We start from the raw sequence: 23,762 nt of genomic DNA, 5'->3' as shown, positions 1-23,762 counted from the left end.
TGCTCATTTTCATCGTCATTTCTCTGCTGTTGGTCCCACGCTCTTTTCAGTGTGTTTTTTGAGTTCCTTGGGGTCCAATTACTCCAGAAAGGGTCATACAAATCGATTCCAAGACTAAAAATTTTCGGCTCCAAAAATCAGAAAAAAACTAAGGCTAACCCCTTTGGATTTTTGGCGAAAATTTCGACGACTCTGAAAAGTGCTACAATGAATTCTTTAGGGCACTATTCCGACGTAATTTTGCGCGAGAAATCGATTAAGCGCAGTCCCAATACGCTGCGAGCAACGCCTGAAAAGTTACGGCCGAAAAACTGCTCATTTTCATCGTCATTTCTCTGCTGTTGGTCCCACGCTCTTTTCAGTGTGTTTTTTGAGTTCCTTGGGGTCCAATTACTTCAGAAAGGGTCATACAAATCGATTCCAAGACTAAAAATTTTCGGCTCCAAAAATCAGAAAAAAACTAAGGCTAACCCCTTTGGATTTTTGGCGAAAATTTCGACGACTTTAGAAAGTGCTACAATGAATTCTTTAGGGTACTATTCCGACGTAATTTTGCGCGAGAAATCGATTAAGCGCAGTCCCAATACGCTGCGAGCAACGCCTGAAAAGTTACGGCCGAAAAACTGCTCATTTTCATCGTCATTTCTCTGCTGTTGGTCCCACGCTCTTTTCAGTGTGTTTTTTGAGTTCCTTGGGGTCCAAATACTCCAGAAAGGGTCATACAAATCGATTCCAAGACTGAAAATTTTCGGCTCCAAAAATCAGAAAAAAACTAAGGCTAACCCCTTTGGATTTTAGGCGAAAATTTCGACGACTTTGAGAAGTGCTACAATGAATTCTTTAGGGCACTATTCCGACGTAATTTTGCAAGAGAAATCGATTAAGCGCAGTCCCAAAACGCTGCGAGCAACGCCTGAAAAGTTACGGCAGAAAAACTGCTCATTTTCATCGTCATTTCTCTGCTGTTGGTCCCACGCTCTTTTCAGTGTGTTTTTTGAGTTCCTTGGGGTCCAAATACTCCAGAAAGGGTCATACAAATCGATTCCAAGACTGAAAATTTTCGGCTCCAAAAATCAGAAAAAAACTAAGGCTAACCCCTTTGGATTTTAGGCGAAAATTTCGACGACGTTGAGAAGTGCTACAATGAATTCTTTAGGGCACTATTCCGACGTAATTTTGCAAGAGAAATCGATTAAGCGCAGTCCCAAAACGCTGCGAGCAACGCCTGAAAAGTTACGGCCGAAAAACTGCTCATTTTCATCGTCATTTCTCTGCTGTTGGTCCCACGCTCTTTTCAGTGTGTTTTTTGAGTTCCTTGGGGTCCAATTACTCCAGAAAGGGTCATACAAATCGATTCCAAGACTAAAAATTTTCGGCTCCAAAAATCAGAAAAAAACTAAGGCTAACCCCTTTGGATTTTTGGCGAAAATTTCGACGACTCTGAAAAGTGCTACAATGAATTCTTTAGGGCACTATTCCGACGTAATTTTGCGCGAGAAATCGATTAAGCGCAGTCCCAATACGCTGCGAGCAACGCCTGAAAAGTTACGGCCGAAAAACTGCTCATTTTCATCGTCATTTCTCTGCTGTTGGTCCCACGCTCTTTTCAGTGTGTTTTTTGAGTTCCTTGGGGTCCAAATACTCCAGAAAGGGTCATACAAATCGATTCCAAGACTGAAAATTTTCGGCTCCAAAAATCAGAAAAAAACTAAGGCTAACCCCTTTGGATTTTAGGCGAAAATTTCGACGACTTTGAGAAGTGCTACAATGAATTCTTTAGGGCACTATTCCGACGTAATTTTGCAAGAGAAATCGATTAAGCGCAGTCCCAAAACGCTGCGAGCAACGCCTGAAAAGTTACGGCAGAAAAACTGCTCATTTTCATCGTCATTTCTCTGCTGTTGGTCCCACGCTCTTTTCAGTGTGTTTTTTGAGTTCCTTGGGGTCCAAATACTCCAGAAAGGGTCATACAAATCGATTCCAAGACTGAAAATTTTCGGCTCCAAAAATCAGAAAAAAACTAAGGCTAACCCCTTTGGATTTTAGGCGAAAATTTCGACGACGTTGAGAAGTGCTACAATGAATTCTTTAGGGCACTATTCCGAAGTAATTTTGCGAGAGAAATCGATTAAGCGCAGTCCCAATACGCTGCGAGCAACGCCTGAAAAGTTACTGCCGAAAAACTGCTCATTTTCATCGTCATTCCTCTGCTGTTGGTCCCACGCTCTTTTCAGTGTGTTTTTTGAGTTCCTTGGGGTCCAATTACTCCAGAAAGGGTCATACAAATCGATTCCAAGACTAAAAATTTTCGGCTCCAAAAATCAGAAAAAAACTAAGGCTAACCCCTTTGGATTTTTGGCGAAAATTTCGACGACTTTGAAAAGTGCTACAATGAATTCTTTAGGGCACTATTCCGACGTAATTTTGCGCGAGAAATCGATTAAGCGCAGTCCCAATACGCTGCGAGCAACGCCTGAAAAGTTACGGCCGAAAAACTGCTCCCTTTCATCGTCATTTCTCTGCTGTTGGTCCCACGCTCTTTTCAGTGTGTTTTTTGAGTTCCTTGGGGTCCAATCACTCCAGAAAGGGTCATACAAATCGATTCCAAGACTAAAAATTTTCGGCTCCAAAAATCAGAAAAAAACTAAGGCTAACCCCTTTGGATTTTTGGCGAAAATTTCGACGACTTTGAGGAGTGCTACAATGAATTCTTTAGGGCACTATTCCGACGTAATTTTGCAAGAGAAATCGATTAAGCGCAGTCCCAATACGCTGCGAGCAACGCCTGAAAAGTTACGGCCGAAAAACTGCTCATTTTCATGGTCATTTCTCTGCTGTTGGTCCTACGCTCTTTTCAGTGTGTTTTTTGAGTTCCTTGGGGTCCAATTACTCCAGAAAGGGTCATACAAATCGATTCCAAGACTGAAAATTTTCGGCTCCAAAAATCAGAAAAAAACTAAGGCTAACCCCTTTGGATTTTTGGCGAAAATTTTGACGACTTTGAAAAGTGCTATAATTAATTCTTTGGGGCACTATTTTGACGTTATTTTTGCGAGAGAAATCGATTGATCGTAGTCCCAATACGCTGCGAGCAACGCCTAAAAAATTACGGCCGAAAAAACGAAGATCGTCAATGTCACTCCTCTGACGATGGTCCTACGCTACTTGAGATGGGTTTCCAAAGTTCCTTGGGGTCCAATTTGTACAGAACGAATCAAAGAAATTGATTTCAAGACAGAGATTCCCCATCCACAGACAAGTAATGCTAACCCCTTACCATTTTTGTGAAAATTTCTACGACTTCGAGAAATGCTACAAACGATTTACTGGGGCACTCATCTTACGTAATTTTGCGAGAGGAATAGATTGCGCGCTACGGTAAGCTGTGCACCATAATGGTTCGAAAGCCACAGCTCGAGATTGTAAAAGTTACACCGGGTATTCGAAGGTGTGGGGAAGATTAATCACAAACCCATATTTACAATGCTTCAACGTCGGTTTATTTCATGTTTTTTATTCCTAGTTTAAGTCCTCATTTGTCAGTGTATTATTCTGCTCGTCAATGAACAGTATTAAGTGAAAGGCGAAAAGATCTGCAACTAAACTGATTGAACACTGAATATGAAAATCGTCTTATATATGAGGAAAAAAACTGCAACATACAGCATCTCAAGCAGAGTGCGAAAAATGTTATATGAGATAGGTATCATTGTAGTCTGTAAGTATAGTGTCAAGTTCCAGACTGCGAACGTGCTACAGGTAAAATATACTTTTGCAGGACCTCATTTGTCTGCAATTGTATGGTTTCCATTTTACCTAACCTCGACCAAACTAACTAAATAGTCAAACTCCTACGCATTCACTCTGTATCTTATCAGCTATCGGTCCTCCGATGCTCTGAATGCTTTTCCCGCAATTTCCGTTACCTCATTAGTATGGACAGGGTCAACCGAATAGATACTGCAACAGACAGCTTTCGACAGCAAAAATCACAAAAAGGAAGGTTCCGCGTATTTTGGTTTCGGTAATTGCCCGATGTTCAAACGGGGCTCTTCATAATGAACCTTGGTCGATATGGACGTAAATGTAAAGATCAAACGACTGAATTAGTCTGACTATACTCGTTCGTCCTTGTTTTCAATCGAATTCTGAGATATTTTGAATTTCCTGTAATTACCGACCTGAAAGGAACTCAAACTTCCTGTAGATAATGTTTATCAGCGTGCGAAGCTCTTGCGTGATAGTTAAAACTGTAACAATTCCAGCAGAACCCTGTCTCTACCGATTTGGTTATGAGGTTACCCACAGAAACAGATATCATCACATGCACGTACCACTTGTGGTACTGTGCTTCATTTTAGCCAAATTTCATGATGCCTTCATCGTAAACCTCAAGAGTAGCAATTCGCCATAGTAAATATACTTCGGATTACCTACTGCTCACTTGGTGGCAAATGCCGCCAATTATCGACGTGTCTACTTCATGGACAGAAAGAGGATCAGGATGGTGTCTCTCAGGATCCCCTATGGATGGTGCCACCAGTACTACCCTCAGCACCCTTTTGGAACGTGCTATAGCTTGATCTCTGTCAAGCGCCAGCTTGGGCGTTTGAAATTGTCAACAGATCATAACTCTGTTCAATTACTCAGTGAACCATCAACTTCTATCAAGTTGATCGTTTCACGTGTGTGTACAGTAGTAAAAACTCAAGAGTACAGTAAGTATAGAATTGCGATATTCAATATCACGGATGTATTGCAATCCGGTACTTTATTTCACAGTTAACGGATGTACAGATAGTCAATATATGTCGTTATAATATATATAATATTCAAAACATGGCGTTGTATAAGGTGGAACAATACTATCGTTTTAATACGATTTATGTAACGTTAATGTTTGTACACGAACACTTTGCGAGACTTTTAAGGGACACTTGTTCTGTTATCTTGAGAGTTGGAATGACCTGCGAAGGCTCTCACTGTAGCTGAGTGGATTTTTTTGAGTCCAAGCAGGTTTCATTCTTCTTGCTCCAGGGATGATTGTTTGTGCAGTTGTGCGCAATAAGTGATTCGTCCATTGGCAAACATGACAAAGGTCCTCAAATCCATTCCGCATATTATCGTGGCCTGAAACAACACAGATATATTTCGGTAATAATTTTGTATAATCGTATGTGAATCATGTTTGGAGGTATGAACAGGCTGCTAATAAGAGCCGTTGATGGAATATCATCAAAGGGAAATAGAATTTGTCGTTCACAAATAATATAACGTGGAATATTGCAATATCCTCATTCAGAAATCATTATTACCATACGCAATAACATCGCAAGTTATATGCGTATTTATTTATCCGTAGCTACAGCAGCAGCATAATTGTTGGAAGGGGGGTAAACCGTAGGTACGTCCTAATACGATCAATAAAAACCATACATCGCGATGTCATTCCATGGATAATTGCCTCGTGCAATCATCACGATCATGATTTTCAAATTAAACTTGGCAACAACAACTAGTGCCTGTTTTCCCTTGCGAAAATTCATCCACCAAAGCACGGGAATATAATCACTCACATTTTGCAAACAGGCACAGCCTCGGTGCCACAAGGTTGGATTTTTACCCCAAACACAGCGAAACTTCCCCATCAAGAGAGCAGAAATGAGAATTAATATCGCTTTGTTCAAATTACAGTGAGTAATGCCGAAAGAACTTTCCTCCAATGTTGTACATCCGTTCAGTTTTGTTGCCTTCCGTTCCGACCAGCCGGCACGCGCAGCGTAAGTCTCGTTAAAACATAAAAGTTGGAAGAATGATTCATTCAACAACTGTTTCTCGCTAACCATACGGACATCGTAGATCTACTGAGAATGAGACACGGATACACAGGAACTCGACGCGAATTTCTTGAAGAAAAAAACAAAAGCCACTATGAAAATGCGAGAGTAATATTTCCCTGTCGTCGATATTTCTGGAAAGTTCTCTGTATCCGACCAGGGGATGAGACTGCAGATAAGGAGACAGAGGAACCAGAGCAGATATCGCAAAGTGGCTGCCCGAGGCGTTCAACCAATTAGCCGACTCCCGTTTAACCCCGAAAACCGCTAACGAAGAAGACGAAGGAGCCGGAGGTTCATCGCAACGTCACAGCCCCATTCCTAGCTTTTACACCCCTGCAGTTGTCGTGAGCTCGAGGCGAGGGTTAATCTTTTTTCCTTTTTTTTCCGATCTGCACAGGGTGGCACAATTTTTACGAAGAGTTTCTCCCGTGGAAAACGAACTCAAATGAACCAACCCAAAAACCACCCTTGAGAGATGCGACTGTCGACTACGTCATTATTCTCAAACCTTTCCACCGATCCCAAGAGAATGTTGAGAATTTTTCTAGTTTCGATAAAGTTTGTTTCATTTCTCAATTCAGAACCGATGCGTTGCAGCTCGGATTGTAATTACAATAATTACGAAGCGTAGTTACATTTAAATGTGGAGGAACGTTCGATTCTCGAACGCCATCTTGCACACGTATTTCGGTCGTTTGGTTAGCCAAGCATAGATAATCGAGTCGTTCCCATTCCGTGTATATTTTTCGATCGGTTTCATTCAGAGTAATTACTGTGACATTTGATCATTAATATAGAGACCGAACACAGCCGGAACAGGTGATCGGATATTGTATGATAAGCATTGGAGTGGCTACACGGAGTTGTAGCGACATAATAACTCACAGAACGAGATCTCTGAATGCGGTGAAATTGTTATTAAAGTATGGTCGAGTACTTGACCGGCACGAAGGGACGAATATAAGGGTGTAGATCGTGCGGAAGAACCGGCCATGTCTAATCTTACGATCTAAACGTTCTTTTCCCTGGCCAAAATAGGGGAGGTATGAGGCGACACGCGTGTCTCGAGGTCAACATCGATATTTATACGGACTGGGCACTCGTGTATCGTAAAATAAAGGGAGTCCTCGTAAAAGTAGTAAAACGTAGGAATCAGCTGCGTGGCGCCGAGTCGGTCTCGTCCTGGGTTCTGACGCGTCTGCCTTAAATTTTATCGTTGGCAAATGCAGAAATTCACTTTTTGAAAGCATAAAATAATTTTCTACGTTCACGAGGACGATGAAACGCAAGTTATAAAATTATATTCTGTGAATAAACAAAATAGGTATATTTACTCTGCACGCAGATCGCACAGAGAAGAGACTCGATTTATCGAGTCAATTTCATATACAAATCCTTCTCTTTTGATTAAAGCTAATCCAATTGGTTTTTCCAATGTTTGTTAGCAAATATAGATTACTTTTTTCCACAAAAAATATGATTTAAAAAATCTGTGTCCTCCCGTTCCTCGCCGGTTTTACTTCCAAGCTTATTTTTTGTCAATATACTGTTCCGTTTATTTCTTAACGAGTTAGTCGCAACATAAAATTGTCACGTGGATGAGCTATGACGATTTTATTAAAAAAAGTATCAAGATTACAAACATCGATCTTCCTCGAATCTTACTTTCAAGCTACCATCTCGACATCGAATCGACAAAAAGTATTGATTTCCAAGACTTACCAACATTCTCAAAATCTCTGCCAATATCGGTGCTCCACGTTGTCTGCGGAGGGTGGATTTTTTTTCTCCACACAGTTTTTTGTCGCACTCGAAATTTCCATTCTGCGACCTCGAGGGAAGTTTGATGCCGGTGCAGTTTGTCGGGGGTCGAGGTGTACCAACAATAATCCTGCATCGGGTCGACGGGCCAGCCCGGGTAGTGCGCACCTGTACACAACTATGACCACGTCGTTGGCAGGAACACCGAGTGGGAAGGGCGGGGGTCGCCGGGGGATAAATTCAAATTAGTAAACGCCATTAAAATGAGTTGTTAACTCCCGGGCTGCTCTCCGCACCCCCGTCCACCCATCCACACACATCACCCCCAACGGCTCTCAGCGCCGTTCAGCATCCCCTCTGTGTGGGTCCACGGCTATGTACCAAACCGGCACAATTCGCGGTACGCTAGTCTATTATGTTCCCCGGCTTAAAACGCATATGTGCATAGCCTTGCAAAAAGCTCAATCCGTCGCCGTGTGCTTCTCGTCCCATGGAATTCCGGTTCAAGCTGAGCTCGTAGGTATATTCCCCTGATGGATCCAGCGGTTGTTTTTCCATTTTTACTTTTTTTCTATTCGATTCAAAACGATTGTTTTTAACGAAAATTTCGAATCGTATGTATTTCAGTGTTCTTTGTGAGCTGAGAAATTACGGTGTAAAATGTAGGAAAAATATTATCATCAGGCAATTGATAGACGTTCTAATCAATGCGCGCTGATACTTTTATATCGTATGAAATATCGTAATTATGAGGGTGAAGTTTCCCACAGTCTCATTATAAAAAGTCCTACATACGGTTATACTTTTATAAAATCTGCATGGAACGAAGGATTTCCGAGAGCATTTGAAATCTTGCAGTTATTGGAAGCAAGGCTTGAGTTTTCCCGAGTGAAGCTTACGACGACACGCCGCACCGTATGAGAATGAAGATAATAATAAAAATGACGAGGATAATAATAATAATAGTAACGACATAATAATCAGGGAAGGCAACGCGCGGTGATGAAGAGTCGCCGAGGCGGTAGGTGGGTAGGTAGGTACTCGTGATTCTTCGCTCTTGAGGGCACCTCGGAGTTTCAGCCACACATCTAGCCTTCGCATCGTTTCGACCCGGGGGTTCTTTTACCCTTCCTTTAATTATCGAAACGCTAATGATGTATCGACTCACTCTCATGCATCCACGCCCTCTTAAGAGCGTTGCACAGTGGCGATGTGAAAAGTCATGCGCGTATTTCGGTTCAGAGTCGTATGCTTGGGGCTAGGTGCCCACCACCTGTCTCTTCCATCTTATCCTCCTCCTCTATATCCCGAGTGTATAATTAAGAGTCATTCGAGTCGTTGCTAGGATGGATAGAAGAAGGGAAACAGCACCGACAATATTCGTAAGGATGAATTTCCTCACGAGCTGTCACTCCTCAAGACTTTCAAGTCGAATTAACAACTGAGGGATGCTGATTAGAATATTTCAGGTGACGGATTTTCGACGACGACGAATTTCATCAACGCGCCTGCACGTTTCCGCAATGTCCATATTATGCATACGAAGCAGGTATTTGATTAGGTGTACATCAAGACCAATTACATCGGAAGAAAGCCCGTGTGTTCCGTCGACCCGAAACTTCGTCAGGTTCCGATATATTTCCACATTCATATCGAAATTTTGAAATTGAGAATGATCGGTTGTGCGTGGGTGGGTGTCCGTTGCGTGTGCCTTATACAGATGCGGAACGCACTACGTGACGTATCCAGACGATGCGGAATCCGCGACGAGGCTCACAATCAGCCGGAGAGAAAGGATCGGGCGCCCCATCGAGGATAGAAAGGTGGAAGGGGGCAAGGCAAGGCAGCGCGAACAGGGTGTTGAGGTAACCGAATTATCCTTGCGTCCGCCCGACTTATCCTGACGGATTGGGTTAGCCGAAGGAGGAGATCCTCCGGCACTACTACCAACACTCGCTTCAGCGATTCGAGCGTCGCGCAGCTTCTTCTTCTTCTCCTTTTTTTAGGTGAGGCGTGCACACGCTCCCTCAATTCGCGCCAATTTATTTCACCCTCGCGGCCCCTTCTTTTTCCGATTTTCCTCTCCCTGGAGTATCTCGCTGCCGGCAACGCCTGCATTTCTACATCGATATGTACGAGTAGCGATATAAGAAGAGCTCGGGGCGTACAGATCCCGTTACCGACATCTTACCGACATTTTTAACCACTTCACAGCTCAGAAGCGAACCCTTTTTTCCCGATGATGGATCGATGGTAACATACGATGATCGATAAAGTCGACCAGAGTGTGGATTGTTCTCATCCAAAAAAAACGGTTTGCGTCTGAGCTGTGAAGCGTCTGAAAATGTCGGTAAGATGTCGGTAACGGGATCCGTCCGCAAAACTTTATTTATATCGACTCTCGTTATTATACCGCTTGCGGGGCTGCAGGGGAATTGGGTGATTCTTCGTCGTTTCACCGAAGGACTCAAGCTCGAGGAGGAATGTTTCTAGATCGCAAACTAAATGCGTGGGACCGTCTTTCGCCAGAAATAAATACCCTTTTGCAGAGTGGGTTGGCACCGAGCAAACGAAGGCAAGTTCGACCCAGACCCTGAGAGAACGTGATGCGCATTTATTGTGAACGTGATCCCGCGGGGCTCGGGGTGGGGGATATATAACACCGTGCTAATTGTTTTTCAATTTGCGACAATCAATGCCCCGCAGAATGCAGTACAAACCACTCACCGATTCGGTGTCGCGTCGATCAGTATTTGCTTGCTGACTGTTTACTCGTTCGATGCAGGAAACAATTGGAAGTTTGTTTTGTAAATTTTACAAACTTTTTTTCTCCCTTTTGAATCCGCACTGCAATCATGTGGGTCCGATTAGAATTCGTTAAGAATTAAACCATTATACCATTATAAACCAAAATTATTTTGCGTAAAAAATTCAGAAATCAGGGTGACTGCTTGCGCAAGTTTGAATAATTCGAGGTCGTTAAACGGTATATAACGTCAAAAATAGCCACTTCATTTCCGAGTCTTCCCAAGGTCTCCTGGGAGGAGGCGAAAATCCAACGAAAATTCTGGTGTCTCGCGCGTCAGCTGATGAGGTGGTGTGGCGTGCGTCATGCGCGGGGAGCTAATCAAGTCGACGATGAGAGAGGAGAGCTGGGGGGCAGAGAGAGAAAGAGAGAGAGGGAGAGAGCAGGATGAGCTGATTGTGAGAACGGTGCAGAAATATCGTGGTCCTCAGCTTATTCGCGTAGACTGTACTGCGAGATTACGCGTGATTCAATTGTGCAAAATTTTGCCACCACCCCATTCAGCGGCAGTTCGCATCCCCAGCGGAAGTGGGAATTATGCCATGTTTGATTGCATTTTGTAAATCGTAAGAGCGAGAAAGAAATAGAATCAAAGAGCAGCTGCGATTGTACAAGACTGTTGAAATATTAAACTTCTGATTGTAATTTATCTGCGGTGTTTGTAAATGCGGCGAGCAATCACCGTCGATTTCAGAACACGAAATTTGACGAATCGGGAAAAGACGGACTCGCGGTTACGCTGCGATTATTTTGTCGTTTTACAGAACGGTGAATATTTTTTTTCTTCCATTTCATACGGAATAATTTAGTTGTATTTTAGTGGAAAAACGTTTAGTCAACTCAAAAAATTATTTTATAAGCGTAATGTACAGTGTCAAAGAAATGAAATTATTGATACGAGTGTTTGAAAATAATATGATAAAACCAATTATAAATCTCGCATCGACGGGCAAAAAAAGGATTTACTGCTTTGCAGAATATTGACACATTTCGATAATAGAATTTGCGCGGCGGATTAATTGCTTCGATAAAATTGGCCAATTATCGAATTTCTGATACGCTCGACGGCGTCGCGGGTGATTAAATCTTGCGTTGAAACGCCGGTCGTACGAAATCATCCCTTGTAAGTATCGGGGGTGGCGGCATCGTCCGGATGCCGAATGATCGTTTGGGCCGAGATCGCGTCACTTAGAGAAGCTGAAAGGGAAGTGAAGCGGAGGGAAGACAACGGCGAGATGGGGATAGAGTGGAAATTTGAGCTTCTTAGTCTCGGGGTATAAATTAGCCCACGTCAGTTAGCCGCATCCTGACGGCGTTAAGGCAACAATTGAACAATGGTTAATTTATAACCTCGGCTGCTGCAGGTATGACCGACCATAATACGCGTTACACGCATATCTAACCACCCTCTCGCCCACCCCATCCTGATATCCATACACAGATGCGCCCATCGCCGCGGGGCTGCGGGCAGCGAAACCCATTTATTCGCATTAGCCCCGTATCCGTTTTGCGCCTTGGCAATATACCCGCCCCTTTCGCTCCCAGCCGCTCCACACCCCCTCAAAATTTCACGCCTTTTGGTCTCGCCCTTCGCCTGGACGAATCCTGTCCCCGCTGCACATCTGCCAAAAATTAAGGGCCCTGCAATCGTCAGTAGTAAATTTTTTGCTACTAATCCAACCCCGCACCGAAGAGAATCTTCATTTGTCACTTGCTTGTCACGGTCCTTAACTAGTTTAACTTTTAACCATAGATAAAAAAATATTCTTCTAGGTAGAAAATGAAAATGAGTCTAGTTACTGCGGATAGAAAATCTGGGACAGCGGTCACTATTTTTTTTCAATACCATAGTCAACAGTCGATACATGAACGTTAATGTATAACGATACTAATTCAGTTATAATACTTCAAAATGCAGAAATATTTCTGTGTGGTTAATTTCGACTCAACCAAAAAAGGGTGGAGAGTTCCTTCGAGTTTCGCTTCTCGATCACGACCGGTAAGCGATGCAGGCATCCCTAATGTATTATGAATCGGAACTGATATTGGAATAACCCCCCCCCCCCCTATTCTCTTCCACACACACGCACACACACACGCGCGCGCGCGTCTTCAGTCACATTAGGAAAGCCACGGTGCCGATGCAGATTCTCTTAGCATATTTTCAAATTTTCTAGGTTTTTGATTTAGCGCCGAACCGTGCCGTATATTTCCGCGTTCAGTAGTCCGGAAAGTAGAGACACCGACATTCTCGTCTGCAGCACACGCCTGACGTGTCTAAGATGTCGTTCAATTTTTCGACTCACGTTCAAATCTGGATACTGATTTTGCATCGTTCATCGATAGATATGTAGAATATGTTACATCGCACGATGCAGCGATTTCGATTAATCGTTTTTTCGATTACAATACAGAGAGATCGACAGGAAACGTAATGTTTCGGGCCTTAGAATGGCGGAGCGATGCCGATGGGGAGGATAATTCTGACTTTGAGGAACTCGGCGATTTGCGCTACATTCCTGCACCCTCCCACCCTCGTTTTATTCAGCGCCGTTACCGCTCGAGGAAAACGGTGAACCACTTAGGTCGAGCGGTGACGCGACGGTCGGGTTAAGGGCGGCCCTCCGGGCGACGCCGGGCGCCGTTCGAGTCAAGGCTAGCGCTCGATTCCCGCACCCGGGACGCTGGAGGGGGAGGACGATGGGGGCGAGGGGTGGCGGTGGTGGAGGACTGGTTGTACAAGCTGTTCTAATGAGATAACTTGGCCCATCATGCCTTACTTTTAATATCTCCTACCCTCGACGAGAGCGGCGCGGCGGCTTCTCGGGAGCCCTGGACCACTTTCGTCCCACCCCCTCCACCCCCTTCGAACCCCGATTCATCCACGGCGCCGGCCACCCTGTCGCTGGCTAACCACCGCCTCTCGAATTGTCTCCGAAACTCTACTCCCCCTCGCTCTTCTCGTGGAGGGATAAAAATATGGTGACAATATAACTACACTTACCTCCACAGCTTGCTGCAGTCAACAAAAGCACGCCTCGTGCTTGCTTTGCACTTTACTGGACTTTATCGCCTCGAGGTGAAATCGATGGTCGGGTGTTTTTTTTTTTGTGATATTTGAATTTTCAAAATTAAGGGTGGGTAGGTACCTTATATTACGCAAATCTAATCGCCCCTGGCATAACGAGGGTAATGATAATACGATTATCGTTATATTTCTCGTTGGTAAAACGTGCACAGGGCGGGGCGGGGAGGGGGAGGGAAAGTTTCACGGCCTTCGGGAGTTTCGTATAGCGAATTCACGGCCGCCTACGTAGATGAAAAAATCAGTTTCTTTGTTGCACGTTAAACTCACTTACCTACTACATCTGCGCAATACACTTTCTACCATGCCTGTACTTGTATAATATGTGTACGCATAATTGATCACAGATATTTTTGTTCAGTGTGGTACAAAGTCTGTCTGCTGTGTGCAGCCGGCAGAGTTTGAAAGACGCGGTGGGAGAGTCGAGGGTTTTAACGTGAAAAGAAAACCTGCTGGAGAGGGAGAGAGGGAGGAGCAAAAAATGATAAACTTTTTTTTCTAAATTCGAACAAATTTGGTTCGTTACCCGCGGCGGCGGGGAGTTTCGAGAACGGCGGAGAGACAGCGAGGGGAAATATAAAACGAGGAGAGAAAGAGACCTGCAGGGGTGGCTCGTCATCCCTCGATTCTCTCTTTCTCTTTCTCGCTACCTTCTTTTATACGTTGTAGTTGTATAGCTACGAGGTATGTACCTACATACATACTGCAGCTATACGCGACTGACTAATTCTTTGAGAAAATAATGAGTTCACCGTTTGGCGCCGGGGATGAAATATAATTATGGGGAGCCGTGTAACAAGAGAAATAAAAAATTAAAGAGGGGAAAACAAGAAGGAAATAAAACACGGGAAACTCAAGAAAAAAAATATACATATATATTAGCATGTATTATTATTATTCATTATACTTCATATCATACGTCATATAGGTGTGTATGCAACACGTCATGATATAGACCTGCGCAGTACGTTTAATTCAATTTTCCTCTCTTTGAATGCAATTGCAAATTATTCTTCGCAGCTCGATCAATAATGTAATGATTATCGACGTTGTAGTTGCATGTATGATTATTGCTATCACGAAATTGATAATTAATTTTCTTTTAACCCGGTTTCATTGAGCTTTGCAAATTTGTTCGTTTCTTTTTTTCTTATTTACTCCTGTCGTTGCATGATTTTATAATTATTCCGCACATATATATATATATATATGTAGCTGCGTACGCGGTTATTATGAATACAACGCTTGTGCAAATATTTCGCAATGTGCCCTGCGGGTACGCGTTTCGGTATAGACGCAACGTTTAATGTAAAATTTTTATTGTCGTATGCGTTTGCATAATACCACAAAAGCATTTATTTTCACCTGTATTGAAATTTGATTTTTAAATATTAATTTAATAAACATATTGTTTTCGGTAAATCGATTCGCTAATCGTCATTAGATTTGTTGAATGAATGATTTCAGTGATCTGTTCCGGGGATTATTTTTTGTTCAACTGGAAAGATGCTCTTACCATGTAGACGAAGAGGCGGGCCTGAAAACAAAAAGAAAGTTAAAACCCGTATAGCGTGGGTCAAGCCGTTATCCCCTGTTTGGTATTTCTCAGGGTTTCAGGAGTAAGAATTCGCCTATTCGTCTATTCGATTAGCGAATCCCTGATTCCCCCGTCGTTGAGTCAGTCCCGAGGGTTCAACGTGGTCGGCAACTTCTACGGGAAGGAGATGTCACGCAAGGGGCGAATAAAAAGGAAAAAATGGTAAAATAAAAATGAACTTTAAGCTGCCTGCGGTCAGGTCTGCAAGTTAAAAATAATAAAAAGTTATAAGGGAATTTTCGAATTGCGGAAAAAATTGACACACGCCATGAAGTCCCGGCGCTGTGAACGTGTTTCCGAATTCCCACGACGTGCAAACTACGTTATATGTTTTATGCGTGGAACGGGTGATATCGCGAAAACTCAAGTCGACGAAATGCTTTCGAAATAAATTCATCTCTCAATAATTTATCAAGAGTCTAGTTCAGCGCTGACCTTTACGTTTCCTCAGTTATAACTAATTGCAAGTCTATATGTGTGCTGCAGGAACAAGAAGCCATCTTGGTTAAATCGATGACCGTCGGTCATGGAATTGGATATTTGGCTCTTGATTCAGCCTTTAATTTGCCACACGTGTGTGCGTGTGTGTTTGTGTGTGTATCACGAAATGAAACTGCTTACAGAGGGCCATTGGAATTGATTTTCGTCCGATTCTTCGGTGGGCACGCGATTTCCGAATCCATAACCATACGTATGTAGGTACTTCCTTATACCAAGCTATGTAGGTAAATCCCTCCGGTTCTGGATCAATCGAGATAAGTATTGGGGGTGGTACGGGATCGGAACGACCGCGAGGATAATTGGCTAAAACTCATCTCATCGTCGATCAACCCGCAATCTTCCCGGATATAGACAAGGTTTTATTTTTCATCCTCATCCCCAGCCTCATCCTCCTCCTCCTTCTTCTCCTCTCATCCTCCATCCACCCATCCACCCACCTACGTTCAAGGGTAAATTGGGTTTTGTTTCAATTTATCAATTACCCTCGTCAATTAAACAGCGACGCCAAACTCGCTGATGGTCTGACTGATGCAGACCGCGTCGTTCCGTTCGCGAAATAGAAGGACTGCGACTGCGGCTGATGGACAGTGAATTAATTTATTTACGCTTTGAAACTCGTTACCTTACCCAGCGATCGACGAAATACGAATGGTAATCGGGTAGCGCGCGCGAGGTGAAAACTTGCGGCATTTAACTCGCGTGGCCGCCGCCAGGCGGCGCGGCGAGCAGAGTCTTCTCGCTATCGAAGTGATCCTCTTACTTTTCGTTTCGGAAGGACGAAGGACTTGGAATAAAAAGAGGGGGAAACAAGCAAGGCCTCGAGTTCGGAATTCGGGGAAATTTCATTTCGAGATTCTGCCGCCGCGCGTGCGGATCGAATTTCGTGATGCGTTGATTCGACGGGATTCGATTCTCGCCTCCGGAGAAGCTGGATTGAAAATTGTATCGGTGATGTAAAGCCTCGGGGCTTTTTACAAGACTTTCAAATCTCGCGGATGGTTCTTGCAAAACTTTTCAAAGCCTCGCGATGCCGGCCATGGGTCTAACGCGCTTTCAACGATCCTTGAATCTCCTTCTCGGCTTTTAAAACCGCAGGTGCACGGTTACGGGGATTAGATTATTCACGGCGTGGCGTTAATCGCTGGCGTAATGCATCGCGTCCTGCACGTCCGTGTGCACGCGCTTCATTTCCTCGCGGGGAAATTGCGTTTCGAAAATCCATTTTCACCCAATCCAGCTCGAACATACGGAACGTGTACCTGCAAGGCTCGCGGAATATGGAACAAAAATGGCAGACGTCAGACGAATTCTAGAGAGATTTCATCACTTCCTGCACCAACCAACCTCTTCCCAACGATTCAAATTTTTAACGGTCGTTACGGTATAATTCACTCACAAGTAAAGTCACCAAATTATCATGACGTGTTAACGCCACGAAATGCGCTTCGAAGTGCTGTGAACTTGCGGATGGACGTACGGGAGGATCCAATTGTTGGATGTATTCGTATCAAAGCGACGATCGGAGGGACGTGCTTGAAGTTACAATGAAAGCGAGTCGAGGCTTTGTGCATGGCGACGGCATGTTCGGCTTTTTTACGTTCATACGATATATACATCACGTATATGCAAAGAGGACTCGAATACCTCAATGAAATCTTAAAATAAAGAACCCCCTCCCCCTTCTTGATCTTGTGAATTCGCAAGTTTTTTTTTTCACTAACATATTTGGTGTGCAAATTTTAGAAACGTTGTAGATTCGTTTCCAACTCTTTCAATGTACATGGAATTTCGCGGTTCGTTAATTATTTCATCAATCGTTCGTCGATTTTGCTGAATGTATTAATAATCTTTGCTCTTGTACATTGGAATAAATATGAATTTTAATCATTAAAAAATTCTAGAGAGGAAGACGTCCGGTAGAAGACGTCTACCTTCACGTGCAGGTAAGTCAATTTCGGAACCGGAAATTGCAATAGTTTTCCAAGAAGAAGTTTCGAAGAACGTACGTCATGTATGCCGCCCAGGTTTTAAGACGATTTTCCCGTCAAGCCGAAGAGACGGATTTGACTTTTTCACTTTCTATCCTTTTTTTGTCGTCTTATTGAAAATGAACATCAAACTCCGTTTCCGTTCAAAATGTTTCACCGAAAAGCTTTTCTGACGTTCGAAAATCTTCTTTCACTCGTTCTACCCGGATACAGCCTTACACCTTTTCGTCTTTTCACCTAAATCAGGTCCTCTGTATAAGGCGATAATAATTATCGACGTAATTACGCGACTCTTTCAGGTGTATACCTATCCGATACCTTGTGCCGACGCAAAACGTCGTTAATAACTTTGGCGCAAAAAAGCTTTTCCAAGATTTTCCGGATACAAAGAATGTGTGTATACGTACACACACACCTACACTAACGCAATTATTTGCTGGGTTTTCCGTATATATCGCTTGCTTGTAGGCACCTATACTTTCAAAGACGTTCATGAAGATCCAAAGAAGCTGACGGCAAAGTAGCTTTACCACTTCTGGCGTTCCCTGAGCGACTTGCAGCCTTCTACTTATATATTTCGAACTTTAATAGCACGCAAGTTACCAGTCCTGAGCCCAAAACTTTCGACGATATTATTACAACTTTCACGCAGCGCTGTAAGTGCACCTCGAAACTTGTGAGATCGAAATTTAGATATTATAGGAAAATTTTTTCATTCCAAACATCACAGGAGTAAAGTAGAAAATGATAACCGTAATCTGCGACGGTACATTATATTCGGAAATTGATGTGGTCTGATTTTGCTTCATAATGGCAAAAATGGAGAGAAAAAATAAATAAAACACTACTATTTTGCAACGTTTTGACAACCGGCTGACATGAAAATGAGTTTGAAAATGACGCAGGATTTCAAATAGTTGAACAAATTTTTACACTGTATGAACGATATTCGTTTTTTCTCTCTTTCCTGGGCGTTTTTGTTCTTTCTATTTTTCAGTCATTTCAAAAGCTCAGCGCGACACGCGAGTCACGCTGGATACCGTTGACGAGCCCTGTTCTATTGGATTTGTAACGAGCGGACGAACGAACGAATGTTCGAAACTACGAGTGAGGTAAAACGAGCCGAAATGAAACAAATGAATGAACCGCGGCTGGTGAAATTGCACGTTATCGAAAACGATCGACGAAAGAGAGTAAAACACGTCGAACGAACAAGCGGTTTTAAAACGCCGACATCGACGGTATAAATAATAATCATTCCTTTGTTCACACGCTCGGCGTCAAACTCACACATCGGCGATGCGCGATCAAAACTAACTGGAATCAGATCTGCCTCCGACTTTATCTATTTTTTATTCCGAACCATATGAGGCCGTTTCTGCGTATAGATCCCGTTACCGACATCTTACCGACACTTTCAGCCGCTTCGCAGCTCAGACACAAACCCTGGGGCTTGAGGTTATCCCTATCCCGAAAAAACGGGTTTGCGTCTGAGCTGAAAATGTCAGTAAGATGTCGGTAACGGGATCTGTACGCAGAAACAGCGTTACATGCCTACTATCCGAAGTACCAAGAATCCTTATTTCCACCGATTTCGTTTACACCAGAATAAACATAAAATTCTACGACAGCATTTCCGAAGCTGGTTTGCTTCATCAGTTTCTATCACCCTCTTCCGATTCAGACCAGCACTACAGTTCAAGACCGCATTATGTATCCGCACACAATGGTCAAGAATCCTTGCAGATACATGCATTCCTCTCTCGCATCAAGCAGTGTCTTGATTTCTGCACAGGAACCAAAGACTCGATGCATTCGAGGATCCTCGTTAGATGCGGCCGAGACGCAGCAGCGGTTTGCCACTACAGCACGTTTCTCCCCGCCTGCGAATCGGGGCTTGTAGTCGTGGTTCCCGATCCAGGGAACTCGAAACTCCTCGAAAGTTTCACCGCAAATTGGACTCGGCTCAGCTGCATCGCCCAGGTCCTTCTCCTCTTGTCCCGCAGCAAGTTCTGCGACGAGAAAATTTTACGAAAAATAAACGTCTATCGCATTATAATTGGCACTCGTTGCCCAATGTTGGCGATTCCGCTCTTCTCGTAGAATGAAAACAGATGACGAACGATAACAACAAAAAAAATAATGCATCCCCCCTCCCTCGTTTTCTAAGTGAATTTGCAGCAGGGGGACAAGGCCGAAGAGTAACTAGAAAAGGGTCTTTTCTGGCTTGTCGCTGTCTCGACTCGTCTCGATGGGGATCACCTCTCTGCATCTGACTGTTTCATATTTAAAGTATATTTTCGTTGCGTTAAAAGTAAGGCCGATTCTGCCTCCGTCGTGGATCGCAGTCTGGCTCGCGAGGCACGCCAATAACTTTACCGTCGGCGACGTGGCATCATTTCCGGTGACTCCTCCGATGAAGAAACATGCCACTCAGTGCCTTGGGTTCGCGGGCTTATAACTTACTTCGGCTCGATGTAGCCGGGTGGTTAAGCTGCGCGATGGGGACCGGCATAGAACTTGTGTCCGGCGATACGTCGGCGTCACTTCCGAAATATGAACTTCCTAAAAGGTATTATCCTTTCGATACGACAGATTTATGGGGAAAATCCTGGACCCGGACCTTCCCTTGTAATTGTCGGATGGGGTAAAGACGTGCAGGTGGAAATTGGGATGAACCAACATCACGGACCGTTTCCAGGACGCCATGCTTTCCGGTAATTCGCGAGCAAACATTCGCCGCTTTCCCCGCAGGAGTTTCGCCGCAGAGTTCCGCAGCCGCAATTCCTAATTCCGCGAACGGAATACCAAACTCGCCTAATACAATCAATTATATTACTCGGACAAACATTTCCCTCTTATATACATATATATGTATGTATGTATATATATGTATACGCTTAGATGTTATAGGAACGGTTTTACTTGAAAAAAACCTGAGCGTACTTGCAGTATTTTTCCTCCAGCTCTCTCGCCTCGAATTCATTTATTCCTTCAATACAAAGGAGAACCGCAAATCAGCGAGGAAAATAATTCTTGCCGGGAATATTTTTGTCAAACTTTGTAACTAACTTTCTTCTCTTCACCGCAAAGTTTGCAGATATTGAACTTAGCATTGTTTGAGAGTAATTATTGTCCACCGATAAGAAACTTGTCTCATTCAATGCTGCATTCCAACCTGTCGATGTGAAAATTCTCTCCCTTCCTCCCTGCTTTCACTTCTAGATTCGATATCCAGCCAGGACGTCCATGAATATTGCATAACCAAGCCACGCTCCTGAATCTAGAGGCAGGCGTTACAATTATACTAGCAGGACACGGAGGCACGTGTTACATGTCCCGTGACACGCGTGCTTACGTGTGTACGATATGGCAGTTAGCGTTTTGCCGAGCAAGCACAAAACCAGCCCGCACCCTCCGGCTAACCGATTAGGTACTTGACGATCCGCCACACGTTTCCACCGGAATTCGCGACGCCGGTCAAGGATGCTGTGCGGGGAGCTTTCCGCAACTTTCGAATATCCGGCTCAGCCCTTATTCTCCGGGTCGATTGACGGGGACCGCATCTCCATCTCGACTCACCAGCAATGCAATTATGCAAAGACAGAGTAACGACTAGGTACGTGGCTGCAGGGTAGGTGGGTAGGTACTCGGCTAGATTTCATCCCCGCGACCGCCTCGCTCAAAGATTCGCTAACGAACTCGCGAAACTCTCGGTACTTGCGCACGGAAAGGGAGTTTTAATTCTCCCGTAGGAATTCCTTCGCAGCGGGAACGAGTGTATACCTGTCACTGCTCGGGGTTGCAGGAACGGAAACGTTTCCAAAATTTTCAACGGATTGATGGACGCCTCCTTTCCGTTTCGGGGACGGAGAACTTGAAGCACTCGACGACGGACGTATTCACGGCTAATGAAACCAGCCGACGGACACACAGACGCGCGATTAGGATTCGAATGACGAACGCAGAACGCGTTTTCACCCCCCTGACTTCGATAGGCAGAAGCGTGGCGTCCCGGGCCGTTGAGCAGACGAGTAAACTTTTTTCCTCGATTGCCCGATAAGAGAAGTTAAACGGAGTGGCAAAAGTAGTCTGAATTCTGATCCTGTTCGAACTATCGTAATAAAGAATTCGGGGCGAAGAGAGGAGAGGAGAGGAGGGCTATACCGCTCTGCAAGGGGCGAGAGCCAGAGCCAGAGCCAGAGTCCGGACCACGCTGGCTGGCTCGTTCGGCCCCAATCTTCCAGATTGCCGTGTCCTAATTTATCTGTTTTGTATCTCCTCTAGCGCGAGGCGATTCCCCCCTCAGCTCACTTCTTTTTTCTTCGTCTTCTCCCTCTTCTTTCCCTCCGTTATTACACTTAGGTTGTAAATTAAACATAGAACGAGGGCTAATCATCTTTGTCCAATTGTGCCGAAGCTCTATCCGTGCCAACTTGCCAACCTTGTGGAACTCGAGGTGTGACTTTCATCTGAAACCGGGTACCTTACCAATACCTGATAGTTCGATAATATGGCTTGAATTACAAATCGACAAAGGCACCCGCGGCACAAAGCGTGGAGGGCTGTGATTCGCGGTGGGGAGTAACAGACAAAGAGGGGGCTGAACATAATAAATCATAAAGTTTTACCGGGGTGGGTTCTACCCGGCGAGCTTTATATCAAGAAGTAGTCGAATTCGTTGGCTGAGTCTGCCACACACTAGCTACACCCCGAGGATTTGATGTATTCCATATAATTACTTTCTTCCCTGAAATCTGCGCCCGATCTTTAGAGCGCTCAGCCGGTGGAGGGCTGGGTAACAGATGTTACGACCACCGAGGAGGGTTCCTGGAGTACATACATATGTATACATCCACCCACCCACGGGTCTGCTTGTTCCTCTGTTCGGAGCATGGTTCAACACGGCGAACAGGTGTGCGCCCCTGTTTCGCGAGAAACACAATGCCATCTTTGAGCTTTCGGATAAGTTCGCTTGAACAATGACTAGAAATCCTCTAAGGGTGCGTGAAGAAGTGCACCCTGAACTTGAAGAGGATTGATCTCACGAAGAAGGTATCCCAGGTCGATCGCTCCGATTTAATTTCTTTCGTAATATGGTATAGTAGACGAAAAACTACGTTTTAAGAGGCTGAAACCACCTTCCAAAGTAAGACATGTCAAGGGACGATTTGGCAGTTTGTTTTTTTGTTTTGTTTTTTATTGAGAAAATTACATTTTTCATTTCTCGTTATGAGAAAACTTTTCCAGATGGATTGGTTAAAATATATTATGTTCTTGCGAGTGAAACTGCCAAATCGCCTCTTAATGTCCCTTACTCCGGGTAAGGATGGTTTCAACCCCTTAAAGTGTTTAATGGCGGATAAAAAAAATACGTGTCGCTTAGTTTTAAGTCTCCTATAACATGTTACAAGAGAAACGAAATCGGAGAGATCGACTTGGGATACCTTCCTTGCCAGTCGCCAGTCGATGGACATGTACTTACGCTTGTCATCCATGATTTATTTGGTTCGGGGTTGATTTCGCTACGATCAGGAATATTTCGGGGTCGAACAGCGTCTAGTCGGTGCTCCGAGATTTTGGGTCTGAATTGCTCGAAGATCAATTAAGCGAGCCGGGTTCTGTAATCGACGTATCAGCCCTGCACATCGTCTCGTTGGTTGAGCGGGGCGCGGCGGGGTCTCGCCGGAGTCACCGACGTCCCTACAGTTCCGTTCCAGGACCCGCCCCCCTCGTCCTCTTGCGAAGATTCACACCCCAATCAACGGGATGCGAGTATTTACGAGCAAAGCCACGACTCTAGCCATTTCTCAGAGAGTCGTCGTTGTCGTCTTTTTATTTTTCTCCTATATCTCGTTCTTGCGATACTTATTTTTGTTTTTATTTTCATCCCAATATTTTCCTCTCTCTCTCTGCTTCTCACTTTCTCCCCTCGTTCCACCTCATTCTTCGAATCCGCTCGTACACCAGCTACTCTCTCGTACCTACACGAACTCCGGGAACGTCTAACTCCGCCGTTGGTCTGCATCCAGGGAATTGCGGGGGCTTTGAGATATCGCTAGCCGAATACTAACTACTAATTAGCGACAACAAATGTTTGAGAGACGCGCATCGCATGGCAGCGTATTCCGCCATCTTATAGATTCGTCCGGAATCGGCGTTCAGGATGATCATCAAAGGTTAT

At 44.3% G+C, this 23,762-nt stretch overlaps 1 long non-coding RNA gene across 1 annotated transcript; it reads right to left on the bottom strand.

Moving 5' to 3' along the window:
* Positions 1-4,849: 4,849 nt before the first annotated feature.
* Positions 4,850-22,392, bottom strand: LOC124414636. The gene is made up of 3 exons (XR_006930048.1): positions 22,382-22,392; positions 14,143-14,145; positions 4,850-5,130 (listed from the first exon to the last, which is right to left on the bottom strand). It is a non-coding gene; the product is annotated as an uncharacterized LOC124414636 (long non-coding RNA).
* Between the last annotated feature and the right edge of the window lie 1,370 nt (positions 22,393-23,762).

This window comes from Diprion similis, chromosome 14 (genome assembly GCF_021155765.1).
Source record: "Diprion similis isolate iyDipSimi1 chromosome 14, iyDipSimi1.1, whole genome shotgun sequence".
Taxonomy (NCBI): Eukaryota; Metazoa; Arthropoda; class Insecta; order Hymenoptera; family Diprionidae; genus Diprion; species Diprion similis.
Note: the sequence above shows the minus strand (reverse complement) of the source record. Positions and strands in the feature narration are given on the sequence as shown.